This window comes from Mustela erminea, chromosome 7 (assembly GCF_009829155.1).
Source record: "Mustela erminea isolate mMusErm1 chromosome 7, mMusErm1.Pri, whole genome shotgun sequence".
Lineage (NCBI taxonomy): Eukaryota > Metazoa > Chordata > Mammalia > Carnivora > Mustelidae > Mustela > Mustela erminea.
In genome coordinates, this window is record NC_045620.1 from 90,654,645 (window position 1) to 90,669,102 (window position 14,458).

The following is a 14,458-nucleotide window of genomic DNA, read 5'->3' on the forward strand; positions in this document are numbered from 1 at the left end:
GCTGTAATATGATACACCTTCCTTCTTGAAACAGTCTTTTCTCTAGAATTCAGTGATACCACAATAGTGTGGTTTTTATCCTTTCACAGACAAGCCTTCTCAGTCTCCTTTCTGGGCTCCTGCTCCTCTAGTCCCTTTCTAAATATTCCTAAAACAACATATCTTTTCTAACTATGCTCTCTTACCAAGCAACGTCACCTGATGCCATGGCTTTAAAATGCCATGTACATAATAATGACGTCCTAATTTACACCTTTAATTCAGAGCACTTTGATGAGCACTAGACTCTTAAATATCCAGCTACTATTTAACAATTACAACTGGATTTTTAAAAGCTATCTCAAATTTAAAAATCATCTATCACCAAAATATCTCCACTCCCAAACCTGTTCTTCCCCAAATCTCTCTACCACTCACCAACCTCATCACAACTAAGGGCACTCTCCAGTTTGCCAAGTCAAAATCCAAATGCAAGAATTACTGCTAATCCACCACTTTTCCATCACATACCCCATTCAAACAATTAATAAATCCTAAAACTCAATCACCAAAACATATCTTAACAGTGGACTGCATCTCACCATTTCGACTAAAAACCTAGTCCAAATCTGTATCATTGGCACAAGGTAATAGCTTCCCAAAAGTTTCCACCTCCCCATCTCCCCATCTCCATGCAGACGCCCTCCACACACCAGTTAAGATGATCTATAAAGATCATTTTATAGGTAATAATTCAGATGTTATCCCTCTGCTTAAATCTTTCTAATGGTTTCTCTTCACCAAAAGAATAAAAATCTCATACCATTACCATAGCTTGTAAGATCCTATACAATCTAGCCTCTGATTATCTCCCCAACCTCATTTATCTCTAGTTCCCACCCACCCTGTCCTCTAATGTTCTAGCTACAATTACTTTTTTTTTCAAGTCTCTTCTTCCCTCAAGAATTTTATTTTTGCAGTTCTTATGCTAGTAATATTCATCCTCTATATCTTCAAACAACTTTCTCATTCTCATCATCCAGGTTTGTTGCCTATCTCTTCCCGCAACCCATCCCAATTAGATTATAAGCTCCAGGGCAAGAATTCTGTCTGCCATATTCTCCACGGTACCTCTACAACAGTGCCAGACAGGTGGTAGGCAATAAGTAAATATTTGTTGACTAAATGAGTGACTAATATTATCTCTAAAACCTCTCTGACATCTGACATTTGTTTAACAAATACACATTTTTCATTACCAACACCTTGGGGTGCTAGAATCATTTGCAGGTACTAGAGATCATGACCCTGATCTTGTATAGTCTCCTCAGCAGATCAGTTCCATTGCCCAAAACTCAGCAGTAACTACAGATAATACATATACAAATTTGGCTTCCAGTAAAAATTCTGATCACTTACTTCAGAAAACCCGCAGCAATCTAGATTCATTCTCCTTCTTTTGAAATAATAAGATCTCCAAATACATTATAAACAATACCCACTTTGACAATTAAGACACACTATAGAATAACCAACTGCCTAAAGGAGCTATCTGAAATACAGAAGGAGGGCAGAATCTAGCACTGGCATTTCAACTAACCTCAAATAAGCATAAACTTCCCCTTCCAAAGAAAAGGAAAAAGTTTCCCTGTGAAGATATTAATATTCTTTGCCACTTTTAGAAAAGCAATAACCAATGAAAATGTATCAATCTAAATGACATGAGCAGATAGTATTCAATATTAGACAACTCTCTGGTTCCAAATTCAGTTATATCTTGACCATACTTCTAAGTAGCATACCTACTTCCTTCTACTATAGAGAACTTCTCTTCATTTCTCCTTTCCAAAGACCTATATTAATATCACAAAAGATAACACAAATAGAAGAAAATCTCCAAATTAAGAAATTTGTAACATGTTAATAATACCTCCCTAGCAATCTAGTTCCTTGAACTTCCTATTTTAAAAAAAAATAAATCAAAGAAAGCAAAGGTGGATTTTAGTTGCCTAACTACATAGCTTTGGTTTTAGCAATGTAACTAACCAGCTACGAATCTTTAAACTCAGTTAATCTCTCTGACCCTCAGCTTTCCCATTTAGAAAATAGGAAGCAATCAGTTACAAACTCTCTTAAGTATCAACCCACACCTAAGTGTCTACAATTAACTTCCACTTTCAACTTAAGTCAATAAACTGTAAAATCATACAGATCATACAGAGAGGTGTTAACAGGTAGTAGTTCAAAACACCTTAGTGAATTCTCTCCATCCTTATCACTAGCCCTTAACTATTTCTCCTATCTTAGGGCCTTTAAGATTCTACTATTCTCTTTAATTATAATAATGTTGAATAACATCAAAGGGTTTTAGCAAATCCTTTGAGGATCTTGAGTGTTTAAGAAGTTAGAATAAATGTAAAACCCACATATTTAAAACAAGGGTGTTGGGAATATATGTAACAAACTTGTGTTTCAGGGTTACATATCAAGAAATCCACAATTTCCAGATTTAACGTATATATAGGGAGAAGTACATATATGTACTTGTAAGGGAAACTGATCCATAGTTTTCATCTGGTTATCAAAGAAGTTAAAAAAATCACTGATTTAAAAGTTTTGTTTTTTTTTTTTTCAAATTGCCCAGCATAGGTAAGGCAGTATAGATCCCTACTTAACAGCCCAATTTCTACCAGCATTTCAAGTGTATCTCACACTTAGTGCTTACCAACATATCTATTAAAGAACATTAAAAATAACATTCTTTATTTTAAATTCCAGAAAGGTTATACACCTACAGAAGCTAACCTAAGATTCCTTGTCAACTTTGCACTTGAACAAAGACTAGCTTCCCCACCCCCCAAACCTGGAATAAACGACTTAAACTAGAGAAAGACTGCCATCTAGTGATGACCCATTTCTAACATCCCTTGAAACTCCAACTTGATGTGGCCAAGAGGAACTGCTTAAAGATCTAAAACTTATAGTCTGTAATATCTCCTGACCAAAAACTTATAAGTAGTTATTAAATGATACTTTATATAAAGCACCCTAATATTTAATCTTCCATATGTGATACAAGGCAGGATTTTTTTTTTTTTTTTTTTTGAGAGAGAGAGTGCACACACCAGTAGGGGAGTGGGGACAGAGGGAGAGGGACAAGTAGACTCCATGCTGGAACCTGATATAGGGCTGGATCCCACAAACCTGAGATCATAACCTGAACCAATATCAAGAGTCAGACACTGAACTGACTAAGCCACCCAGGCACCCCTCTAACATAGAGCAGGATTTAGAGAAAAACTCTATGTTTTCAACATATCTTTGCCACAGGTAAATAAGACTGTCTATGAAATAAACAAACTGTACCACTGGTTTCATTATTTGTCATAATCCAAAGAATATTCTAGTACCTGGTAAAAGGTAAACAAGAAGAAATGCTTGAGAATGAACAAGTTTTTATAGCCTAAATTTTGAGTCAATCACATAAATGCTTCCTTGTAGAGTCTAATTTCACACACACACAAAACAAAAAACAACCAAACAAAAACATGCATGCTCACACACACACACAGAGGTTTCTACAAAAAGCAACATGTTTTACTCTAGTGGCTCTCTGATGCATACTTTCACACATCCCACCTAGATTTCATGGGCATTTTAAAAGAGAGATTTCAACTTCTAAAATGGTATTTCAGGAATTCTATTCAGCAACTATTTATCATTCCCCAGTAATGAATCATTACAGGACTATATCATTTGCTACAGCCTACATCAGCTCAAATCTGTTTGTCCAAAGAGAAAAATAATATTATGAGCATATGTTATCTCATTTAAATCCTATGAACCTTATAAATTAGACAATATTCCCATTTTATAAATGAGGAACCTGAAACCCAAGAAGATGAAGCAACTTGACAAATTCATACAGCTAGAAAGTGTCCTCTGTGGTACATCGGTCAATCTCCTTTTCTAGCAAAGAAAGCAAAAAACGTCCCATGAACCCCTCAGATGTTAGAGCTGGAAGAGGTCTTGGAGATGGAAAACAAAGCTCTTGTTGTAAAATGGAGGAAACTGAGGCCAAGGAAAGTTAAAATGCCATAGTCAAAATTAGTCAAAATTACATTGCTTGTTACTAATACATCTGGACCTGACTCCCAAAGAAAACACAATTAGGAAAAGCTAGTATCAGACACGAAGCTTAAGTGGTTAAAAAAAAAAAAAAAAAGACACAAACACACAAACACACACTTTTACTTCAGGATGAGTCAGTTGCCCATCCAATCATGGTTATTCCACCCCCCATGCCAGTGACCAGCTAATAGGTGACGCAACTTTTACCAGTGCAAAGTAAGGAGAAGCCTTGAAGTGAAGATCCAAGAAGGGGTTTTCTTTCCTGCAGGACGAAGGAAAAGAAACTGTTTTCCTACTTCACACTTTCCTATACAATGCTTGGGGAGGCAGCAACCATTCCAAGGTGAGAGGAGATACTGCCCACAATCTGAGGGTGACAAGGGGGAAAGATGGAAAACACGTGGATCCCTGATGATGAACCAATGCTGAAGCAGTCCCACAGTATGTGAGTTAATAAATTTCCTATTTTGAGGGAAATTTACAATTTTTAGGAAGTTTCCTATTTCCACTTTCCCTCGATATTCTGCTACTTGGAAAGGAAAGTATCCTAAAAGCACAGTGCTGTTCAGTCTTCAAAGGCAGCAGACAAATCAGAGAAAAGCCAACAGCAAATCAAAGTCTACACAGTGCTAAGGAATCCTGTTCCCAGGACTGCTAGACTGCTAGACTGCTCCTCCCCATTTTCTTCCAAGAGTTAACTCCCATTCATTCTTCAAATCTCAGTTTGCACTTTACTTTTTCTAGGAAAACTACACTAGCTACATAGACTCTGTTGTGTTCCTCTTTTGCTTTTAACACCATCACAGAATTCACAAAGAAACTATTCTGTTGTTGCTGTTGTTGTTGTTTTCTAGATTATTTATTTGTCATAATAAGAGAGAGAGAGCACAAGCAGGTAGGTAAGTGGCAGGCAGAAGGAGAAGCAGACTGCCCACTGACCAAAGGAGCCCAATTTGGGACTCGATCCCAGGACCCTGGGATCATGACCTGAGCCAAAGGCAGACGCTCAACCGACTGACCCACCCAGGCATCCCAAGAAACTGTATTTTGATTGCCCACTCGCTTGTCAATTTCTCCTCACTAGAACATTAATATCTTTATGGGCAGAGACTGTGTCTTGCCCATTTTATCTCCAGCTCCTAGCACAGAGCCTGGCACAGAGGAGATCCTTCATGTATGATGAAGATGGGTAAAGAGAAGGAAAGGTAGATGTGGGTTTCTGATTATCTCAAAGACAGATGCAAAGCATCAAAGCTTATCACCTCCAACAACGTTTAGCTGTTGAGATGTTTTTAGAACCAAGGAGAACTTCATGATACAAAGACTGAACATTTTTTTCTTTTTGTTTTTGATTAATCCAAGAAAAAAAATCCAGAGTTTATTCTGGTCTTTTTTTCTCATATATATTTTTCTTAACTTCTGTCATGGCTTTAGTCCTGAAACATTTTCTTCTCATTAAGTTCCATAAAAGCATCATTAGTATTTCTGTTTATTCCAAAAGTTAAAAATAAAGTGGAAAAACAGATTTGAGCATGATGTTGAAAGAGAAACTGCAGAAGGTCAAGCGGAGTTTAAGATCCTTCGTCTTCTTACTTCAGTTTATCTATCACTTTAATTCAGGCCTTACTATGGCAGTTTGGCCGTTCAGAGTCTGTAAAGGTGAAAGCAGATCACTGTATATCATCATGATCAAGGACAGTGAAAGCATATGCTAGTTAAGGAAGTCTAAGCTGAAGACCATACCCAAGTGTTCCTGTGCTGCCACAGGAGCTCAAATACATTCAAATCCTTCTTTCATCCTGCCGATACCAAGGCTTACAACTGGCTTCACCAAAATAACCTGTACAACCAAAAGTAAGTTGTGATGGAGATCTCCCTCAAGGCAGAAAGGGAACCCCACACTTCTATGATGGCTATTTTCAGAGGGATAAAAACAGGGTGGAGAAGTTTCAACTGGCAGCTAGCCAAAGAGCCTACTAAAAACCAGGTACTGTCTAAACAGCACAGGAAAGTGGAGAAGGGGAACTTGTCACAAAACATCAGTTAAAACAACAACAGTCTTAGAAAATAAACTAATGAGGGCACCTGGGTGGCTCAGAGGGTTAAGCCTCTGCCTTCGGCTCAGGTCATGATCCCAGGGTCCTGGGATCAAGCCCTGCATCGGGCTCTCTGCTCAGCAGGGAGCCTGCTTCCTCCCTCTCTCTCTGCCGGCCTCTCTGCCTACTTGTGAAGAAATTCCACATTTAATATTATGGGTCCAATGACAGAGATCATAAAGCTATTAATACAGAGGAAGAAACCAAATAGAAGCAGGCTGTTGGGAACACCGAAATAGTCCCAGGCTCTTTAGGCACATAGATTTAAAGAAGGCCTAACAAAAGCAGACCAACCAACTTTCCCAAAATCACTAAATCAAACTATAAATAATGTTACAGATGTCATTTGTAGATGTGTATATTGTGTATAATATACATGTACATGTGTATGTGCATTAGAGTGTGTATGCGATATATATGTGTGTGATGTACACCCATATGCACAAAACACACACACACATATACACACACCTTTCTGATTTTCTGAGAAACAAGCAGACTTTCCAATATCACATTCAATTCCTGGTCCAATTTCACATGCCAGGGCTCATTTACTGACACCCCACAGCCAAAGTGACCACAATTTAAAGCTCTATAAATCTATAAGCAATTTAAGACCCTGAAGAAGGGTGGATAAACAGTAGCAGAATAGTTTCCATCCTAAAAAGGAATAGAGAACAAAGTAAGGAAAATAAGATCAAGTTCCACGAACAATACGGAAGATTAGAAGAAAAAACTTTCTACTCCTAAACTCCCAAAACTGCTGGGATTAAGTTTCTAAATCTTTTTTAGTGCATGGCTAAGGAAAAGGTAAAATGAGAAAAATTTCCAGAGGCTAAAGCAAAACTGGAACAGGAATCTAGATTCTACCAATCCCCTATAACCTAATGCTTCTATTTGATAGCCATATACAGAAAAAGAAACCCACAAAAGGTGAAAACCCAGAGGCCTCCAAATGAAAAAAGCCAAGATACCCATAGGCTATACCCTTAATGAAAGAAAGGCAGAAAAACTCTTACCCATAAAAATTAAAGGAATCAGTAGGTTCATAAAGGGAAGCCAAAAGGAAACCTACCTGTCTGGGACTCGACCTTGGGTAGGGAAAGGGGGAAATCACAAGATGGCCTTTTCAAAGAAGGGAAGCCCAAAATCATACTATTAATACTACTGTTGTGGTCTGAAAGATCTGAAATTAAGAATTTATTTTAGGGGTGCCTGGGTAGCACAGTCAGTTAAGCATCTGCCTTTGGCTCGGGTCATGATCTCGGGGTCCTAGGATCAAGGCCCACATCACACTCCCTGCTCAACAGGTAGTCTGCTTCTCCCTCTCCCACTGCCCCTCCCTCCTGCTAATGCACTCATGCTCTCTCTCTCTCAAATACATAACTAAAATCTTTAAAAAATAAATTAATTAAAAAAATAAAAGCCTGGGGCACCTGGGTGGCTCAGTGGGTTAAAGCCTCTACCTTCGGCTCAGGTCATGATCCCAGGGTCCTGGGATCAAGCCCTGCATCAGGCTTCTGTTCAGCAGGGAGCCTGCTTTCCTCTCTCTCTCTGCCTGCCTTCCTGCCTACTTGTGATCTCTGTCTGTCAAATAAATAAATGAATCTTTTAAAAATAATAATAATAATAATAATAAAAATAAAAAAAATAAAAGCCTAACTGTCAAATCAAATACTCACTCTTCAGCTCATCATTTACTTGACTCCTCTTTTGTATGCGCCACCACTGACCATGTCCTCTCCTGAAGTATCTATTCCCAGGGCTTCCATGACATTCCCCTTCTCGGTCTCCCCCAATCCTCCTTCCTTCTGGCTCTCAACGCTTGTTTGGCCTTCATCTCCTCTCACTCTCATGTATACATGCTCAGAAGTGTCACAAATACTTCAGTTTTTACTATTAATTAACCATCTTTGGCTCCCGAATCAGTAAAGCCAGGGCATATCCTGTCAAATCCTATAAGCCCAAATATCCAAGCACCATTCATTCTCAAAAACATCTCAAAACTGTGCATGTCAAAAGCTGAAATCATTGGCCTGCCATCCAAGCCTCCAATTCCCTCCTATATTCACCACCTCAGTTGAAAGTGCCCAAGTTAGAAATATGTAAGTTAACCTTGACTCCTCACTCCACCTCACGCCTCTCTCCAGCTCATCAATCACCAAGACCAACTAATTCTGATTCCACAATCTCTCTTCCATGCTGTTCTTCCTCCCTATCCTCCCCTGCCACTGCCCTGGCTCATGTCTTACTTCTCTTAATATCTGTTTCATCCCCCTCCATATTTCCCTAACAATCCTTGTTTGATACTTCTTTCACAGTAATCTTCTTTAATGGAGTATGATTGTGGGGTGGCTCAGTTAGTTAAGCATCAGACACTTGATTTCTACTCAGGTCATAATCTCCGGCTTGTGAGATCAAGCCCAATGTCAGGCTCCGTACTGGGTGTGGAGCATGATTAAGATTCTTTCTCCCTTTGCCCCTCCCCACATCTAAAAGAGTAAAATAAAATAAAAAGAAATAAAATGAAATATGATCATGAAACACACACACTCCCCCTTTTAGAATTAAGTCCTGCCTCAGGATCAAGTCAAAGTCCCCAACATAATACATAGGCCCTCTCCAAGTGCAGACTTCTCTGAACACCCTCTGCATTCTCTCTACAACTCCACTTGAAGTTCCCTGAGTGTACTCAGTACTCTCTCTGCCCACAATCTTCTTACTGTCACTTTAGATGGCAAGCATCCTTCAAGACTTGCTCAAAATTCACTTCTGTAAAACCTCCCTCCTTACTACAACTCCCATGACCTGGTATAGAAGCTTCCTTCCTTACCAACTAAGTAGAACCTAAGAAATTTGGTAAAACCTGAGAGTATTTAAGCTTTGGGGTCAATGACTCCTGATGGTGAGCACTGGGACTGAAGATGCATCCTGTAGATTTTACCTTTCTCCTACTTACTGATAGGCTGGCATTAGGCATCTTTTCCTGCAAGAAGCCAATTTCAACTATTCTAAAAATCCACTGCAGCCTGTAACAGTCCAGTTTATCAAGGAAAACACTTAAAAATCTATTTTTAAAAATGAAGAAGCAAAATCCATTGAAGCACCCAGCCCTGTCCCTGGTCAACAATCGATACAGAATAAGCAGTAAACCTTAACAGCCACAGCACCCACACTGACCACCTTGCCCTCATTTGGACACCGTGTCAATGTAAACTGGCCCTGAATCTATGGAACTATGTGTGGTTTGAGGTAAATTTCACCAGAATTACTCTCATCCTGCTTTGCCTTCAAGTTCTTCAACAAATGCCTCATATTATTCTAGAAATGAATGGGCACCACCACTAAGGGCATTCACAGATAGAAAGCTGACTCAATACTCTTCGATTTTGGGATGTCTATTTGTTCATATTTTTGAGAGGGTACCCCAATACCAAGCACTCTACATCATAATGACTATTTTCCCTACAGGACCTTGTGTTCCTTGAGGGTTTACCCCTGGAACAACGCCTGTACCCCAGGGAGAAGGCACTAGGAAGTGACAAAGGGTCTAAAGCAGTGCCTGAAAAATGTTTCAACGTTTAAGCTTTCTCCAAAGACAAGCACTAGAATAAAAAGTAAACATTCTTACTCAAAAAGTAAGTTCAAGTTCTAGCAGCGCAATAACTTGGACCTTCAGTTAAAATGCAAAAGAGGAAAAGAAGGAAATGAAGGAAGAAAAGAAGGAACTTAGAGAGCTCAAGGAAATCTACTGTAGAAGTGTCTGGGAATAATTTGTTATTTCCCCAGCTCTCCTCTAACCTTCTCTGGAAGCTAGGAGAAAGATGATTAAACAGCAACAAGACTCTGAAGGGAACTGGTGTTTCTGGCCCTTGTTGCCAGCAGAAGGGGGAGGGTGACAGCATCCCTAAGGGCTTTTGGAAAAAATTGCTTCCAGGTGGAAATTTTTTATGGTACTGTGCAGCCTGGAGCCATTTTTTGCTTTCCTTCTTAACTGCTGATGATTAAACCATGGACAATCGGGCTACAACAATGGAAAGAGTTAGATAACTCCCAAACATCATGGTTATATGCTCCAAATTACCAACTGAACTCTCAAAGGAGAGAAAAAATTTGATGGCAAAGTCTTTTTTTTTTTTTTTAAAGGGGGAGAGTGGGGTACAGTCTGTTAAAGATTTGTACTTTGGAAAACATAAAAGTAGTCACGAACTCTGTATCATAATAATAAACCTCGATCTCACACCAAGACAAGACACTATAATGTACAGTCATGGGGACCTGAACAAAGGACAATGCTAAATGTCCTGTTATTTAGCCATTTTTCATCATTTCAACCTGGATTAAGTGTTCTTTTAAACGATTATCATAGGGGTATACAGAGAAATCCCACCACATATCATGTAGGAAGGCTAAGACAATTTATACCTGATCGTGGTTCTGAAATACGTCTGAGGTCTATGTCCGAGTTTGTAAGGATGGCTCAAGAACATCAGAGGAAAGTTACTTATAGTACCAATTCAGAAGAAAAGCAAGGAAATTTGGGGCCAATCATTCAACCACCCAGCAATGGAATCTAGAAAATCTTACTATACCGACATCATCCATACATTAAAAGGATAAATCCAGCTCAAAACTATAATAGTAAAAATAAGCATTTTAAAGATATATCCAAGCTCTCTGTTGAACATTCTGCATAACTAATTCACTTATTCTCAAAGATAACCCTACTGGAGTAAGCCTTACCATTATTTCACACAAGAAGCAAACTTTCTGACACTGCCCATACACAGAAATACTCACCTTCCCCAGGAGCCACAATTACATCAAGGATCAGATGAAAGGAAAAGGATGAGAGGGAAAAAGTGGAAGATGAGACAGAGGATGAGGGCAGGGGGAGGTGAACATAAACACACCAAAATAATACAAATGGCAAAGTGTGGATAATGCAATTGTGACTTTTTTCCTTCTATTTTTCTGTAACTTCAAATTTTCTTTAAATAAACATGTATTGCTTTTATCATTGAAAAAAAGGAAATGTATCTTTAAAAGTCTACAATAGCACCTAGTTCCTTATAGATAAACGTTCAATAAAATGTTAACTGAAATAAAACCAAAGAAAAACAATCACTTCAGGGTAACCTGGGGTTTAATGTTTAATAATTATCCAAAAATCAAATACATGTAAAAAAAAATAGAATGAGAATTTCTTCTCATAGTCTATCCCCTACAAACCTAAGAAGGAATCACCACTGGTCAGAATTTTTAAAATTCAGTAGCTTTTCTATATTCTGACCTTCTCTTCTTGTGATCAGAATCTCAAAATGTATTTAAAACATAAATATGTATGATCCCTATATATAATCCCCTGAAATTCTCAATTTGAAAATTGATATATGGAGCTCCTGTGTGGCTCAGTCAGTTAAGTGTCCGTCTTCGGCTCAGATCATGATCCTGGGGTCCTAGGATCAAGCCCTGCATCAAGCTCCTTACTCAGCGGGGAATCTGCCTCTCCCTCTGCTATTCTCTCCCTCCCACTACCCGCCCCCCTGTCAAATAAATAAATAAAATCTTATTTAAAAAGAAAGAAAGAAAACTGATGTAGCAGTTTCCTAGAGCCCTTCTATTTCAACCGTGAGGCCAGCCAATTAATGTTCTTTCGTGAGCCTTCAAATGGGAGGGGAAGAGGAGAGCCTCACTGGTTATTATGGAACCTCTGATCTATTACTAAGTTTCCATTAGAGATCAATGCTGTGTGCTTTTTCCATAAAAGAATCTGTTTAAGAACATTACAGTCTATCCCATTTTAAAGATCTTTAAAATAAAAATGTTCAGGAAAAGGGAATTTCAGAGATGATCCAATACAAATTCACAGACACGAGTTCAATTTTTTTCTAGATATCTTAATCACAAACTTCTCCAGCTTTTGCTGAAACATCTGTGGTAAAAGAAGGTTCATTATGAGGCAACTGTTCCCATTTCAATGGCTGTTGCAAAGTTCTTATTCAAAAATAAAATCTGCCTTCCTATAATTTTCACCATCTATCTTATTTTTGCCCTCAAAGGACCACTGAGAAGAAGGTCTTGATCCCTCCCTTCCCTTCTCCAGACTAAACAATCTCAAATTATTCAACTATTCCACATATAAACAGCCTTTCAATTCAGGTTTTTACCCTCTGGACACATTCCAATAGTCAACATTCTTCTTAAAGTGTAATAAAACAGGCAGTATGGGACAATGGTCAAGAGCACAGGCTTCAAAGCCAAGACTTCCTGGATTCAAGTTTGGTTCTGCTACCTATTAATTGTGTGACCCTGGGCAAGTTATTAAACTTCTCTATATTTAAGTTTTCACATCTGTAAAATGCAAATAATAATAGCAATCCACTTCACACAGTTGTGTGAAGATTAAATGGCATAATAGAAGTAAAGCATTCAAAACAAAGACTGGCACACAGAAAGCATGCTATAAATATGAGCAATTTTAAAATCAAGCGTGGTCAAGCTAAGAAAAAAAAAGACACCTCTTCTTTAACTTTTTTACTCACCTTCTATTAAAATAGTCTAACAATAATGCTTTAACAGTTTGGGCAGTTATATCATGCCACAATATGAGCTCAAAGTCACATAAAATCTTTCAACTTACTTGTATATATTGCTATCCTCACTCAGTTGATATCCTAAACCTACAACTTACTGCCTATTACAAGTATAGTCTACTTTTCCAGTCTTCTGAGATCTTTCAAGATAATGATTTTGTCATTCCACCTTCCATTTCCACGTTTCCCTTTGTTATATGGGTACATAAATATTTTCACAAAAGAAAACTCTGCTATGGAGAAGGGCAGAAACTGAAGCAACTCTAAGAGCTAAGACAGGAGATCCCTAGAAAACACCAACATATAAAACTGTGAGATTATCTGGTTCCATGTTAAGGGGGAACAAGAGACCATTAATCACAGAGAGTCAGGTAGAAAGCCTGAAAAAGTTAATGTTCGGTCTTAAAAAAAAAAAAAAAAAGTCCAGGTTATAGAAGAGGTCCCCAACACCACTTCCTTTAGCCAACATTCAGCCCCCCAACTGCGTCCAACTTGGAGAACACTTGTCATGAGCCAAAGCTTTTAATGTCCCTCCCTTTTGAAGGCACAGTGGAAACAATTCCCCAGAACAAAGGAGTTGCGTCAGAGAGCTCTCTGCTCTTTCAAGTTGGAAGGACAGTTGATTCACACCATGTGTCAGAGAGAAACACCAATTAGAACACCAAGTGAGATAAATTTTAGGCCCTCTGAGCTGTTTAATATTAAACTGTAATAAATCATCTTTACAGCAAATTATAAACAAAATATTTTGTTTACCCTCCCTCTCATATGCATCTTCCCTTGAAAAGAAATTCTAAGAAAATTCATAATTCCAAGGTCACATATTCTCTATCAAGAAATCATTTTCAAATGTTAGCATCCAGAATCAATGATCTGGTTCAGACTTCCAAAACAATGCCCTGGCATATCACAACTAGCCTTGCCACATGGCCTTCTGTGTTCCAAAACAGGGTTAGTTTGGTGATGGTCATGGTCTTTGATTAAGATCTCACTTGCCATTAACTGTCTCTACACGAAGTCATCTTAGTGTCTATTCCAGTTAATAATTATACTTTATACCTAAACCATGCAACCAAATACATGCCCAACTACATAAATGATATTACAATGATTTTTAATACCTGAAAGATAAAAATAAAATCTGAAACAACCTTGATCTACGTAGATTCATTTGGAAAAATGGCCCTAAAACAATCAAATTAAAATTTAACAGAATGAGTGATACCAAAACTGAAAGCATAAAATAAAGGTTGGGCAAAGACTAGCTTAACGTGTTAAGAAACATGTTTCTGAAAAGAGAGGTTACTAAAACTACAAGATTGGTTCAATAAAAAGGAATTAAGGAATTATAATGAGTAACCGTGGGAAAAGTAAATTGCCTAACAAATTAAAATTTGTTAGCCATTTCCCTAGTCTAGTGGTCTAGTGCATATTTTCACCATTCATCTATTATCAATTATCTGTTACCAATCAATCTGGTCTGGATCTTATAATTTCTTAAAGAATCTGCTATCCTATACAGGTTAACTCTGAAGTCAACAAAATAAGGATCCAATATGGCCCCAACATCACTAAAAAAAAAAAAAAACAAAGACTGCTCACCAATACAGAGTTACGTTTGGCTTACTACCCCAAAGTTATGAATATTACTATTAC

General features: G+C 38.0%; 1 protein-coding gene across 3 annotated transcripts in view; it reads right to left on the reverse strand.

The window, feature by feature from the left end:
• The window catches only part of EXOC6B (exocyst complex component 6B), a 615,706-nt gene that overhangs the window by 532,230 nt on the left and 69,018 nt on the right, over window positions 1–14,458 (reverse strand). The window lies entirely within an intron of this gene.